Source organism: Stigmatopora nigra, chromosome 20 (genome assembly GCF_051989575.1).
Source record: "Stigmatopora nigra isolate UIUO_SnigA chromosome 20, RoL_Snig_1.1, whole genome shotgun sequence".
Lineage (NCBI taxonomy): Eukaryota > Metazoa > Chordata > Actinopteri > Syngnathiformes > Syngnathidae > Stigmatopora > Stigmatopora nigra.
The window spans coordinates 3,269,698-3,271,887 of record NC_135527.1 but is presented as its reverse complement, the minus strand read 5'-3'; the positions used below and the strand labels follow the sequence as shown (position 1 = coordinate 3,271,887).

At 42.2% G+C, this 2,190-nt stretch overlaps 1 non-coding gene across 1 annotated transcript; it reads left to right on the top strand.

The window, feature by feature from the left end:
* Positions 1-1,589: 1,589 nt before the first annotated feature.
* On the top strand, positions 1,590-1,661 carry trnae-uuc (transfer RNA glutamic acid (anticodon UUC)). Its single transcript has one exon. It is a non-coding gene; the product is annotated as a tRNA-Glu (tRNA).
* Positions 1,662-2,190: the final 529 nt, after the last annotated feature.

Genomic DNA, 2,190 nt, shown 5'->3' with positions numbered 1-2,190 from the left:
ATTCAAATTTAATATTGTCGCGTATATTTTCATAGGTTAAAAAGTGGATGAACTTAATACAGTGGAACCTCGGTTATCGCAGTTAATGGGGACCGAGACCACCTGGGAAAACTTAAAATCCGCGAGGTAGTGGCGCCCCTTCAAAAATGCTTAAAAAAGCGTATACACGTGCACAAAAGCACCACCAAACTATATGCTGTTCATTCAGGTGTTTATTTCTACATCAGAATGCAGGTGCCATGTTGATGCATACAAACAAATCAAATACAGCATAGTAAAAAACTGTAAAATATGTTGTCTGTTTACAATAACAATTGAGGGTCTAGAACACTGTTCTTCCAAACAATTTACTGACGAACAACCAATTATCGTTATTCAGCTTTGAAAAACAAGCCAACACTACAATTAACTAACACAATTAGCTAACATAGCAGTCCGGATTGAGGATCTTCTGCTGTTTTTTGCCCGTTAGAAACATCGTTATTGGGTGTTGTGAACGTTGTTTTTTTTTTTGGTCGATGAAGATGCGCCTATAAACCGTCATGACGTCATCAATGCGATTGCTTAACTCGACGGCTCTTACCATGTTATCGTCCATTTCTTTGTCCTTTTTTGGAGGTCTTTGGCAGCATTGAAGAGATCCTGCAAATTATGCAAAGTAAGGCCACCTTCGTCAGCTTCCTCACCCTCGTCGGTGGCAGCCTCGTCTTCCTCCTCACTCGCCGATTTGGTCATTTCCTGTAGGTCCTCCTCTGTCAGTGGGTCCGTCATATCCGAGAAACTTTCAGTCTGTACCAACCGAGCCAGCCTGACAGCCTTATCAATGGCCGAGTGATGGATTTTGTTAGGCGTGAAACCCTCATAGTCTTGAGTGATTTTGTATGGCCACAATTTCTTCCAGCAGGAGATGAGTGTCTGTTCTTTCATGTCCTTTTGGGCATTCTGAATATTAGTCAGACACGTAGCTATGTTGTAGTCCTTCCAATAAGATTTGATGCTGAAGGTCTCGTCGGGCTCTTCAATGGAGGAGAGGAGACTCTCCATTGTCGACCAGATTGTCGGGCTACGCTCGCGTAGCTATTTCCTGCTCTCAACCTGTCCAATGAAATCACTTTTTCGTTAATGGTTTCAAGAGCGTTTGGGAGGCATCACTAAGGGCTTTACAAAACTTTTACACTCACTTGGCGAGAAGCGTACTGTATAGCACAAGATAAGCGTGGACTGAGAATGGGCATCGGGAGAAGCTTGGGCTACTGTAGTGAATGGGCCAATGGGGAGTCGAGTAGTTCAGTGAGTATTCAGCTGGCCAATCAGCTTGCGTTTATGCCCGTGATGCTTTGCGCATACGTGCATTCTTTGTTTTACAATTTTCTAATTGAATATTTGTTTTCAAATTTTGTAAATTAACGTAATTTCTAATTTTAATTTAATATTTTTCATTATTTATTTATTTTTACATTTAAAAAAAACTTGAAGCTCTGAAGCCGCGATGGGTGAACCGCGAAGTAGCGAGATCCCAATATAATTTCATGAGTCCATCATCCAAACTGCATGCTTCTACTTGATCTCGATCAGCTCCGGAGGATGTATCCCATATGGTCTAGCGGTCAGGATTCCTGGTTTTCACCTAGGTGGCCCGGGTTCGACTCCCGGTATGGGAAACCTAGTGCTATGTGGATGGACTGAGAGCTTTTGACTTTCTATAATTTCTAGAAACAAATCCCACAAACCTTTCCCACTTCTAGCCGAGTAGATGTCTATTGCAAATGATGTGGTAATTTAATCAGTCTGTCATCAAAGCTTTATACTTCTTATGAAATATCCCATATGGTCTAGGGGTCAGGATTCCTAGTTTTCACCTAGGTAGTCCGGGTTCAACTCCAGGTATGGGAAACTTTGAATTAGATGTCTGGAATCAGAAATATTGGACCACTATACCTTCCAGAAACTAACCCCAATTATTCGCCATAAGGCGAGGTAGAACAACCATCTAAAACTAATGACAACTTTTAGGGTCGGCAGACTCGAAGTGAGGAGGTGAGTGAGCAGATCCGTAGTCGACTGTTAAAACTGGAGAAGGAGAACCAAAGTCTTCTCCAGACTGTGGAAGAGCTCAGAGTGGTCCATATTCACAATAGCATGCAGTCCCACAAACATACTCACTACAGTGAAAAGGATGATGACCAACAG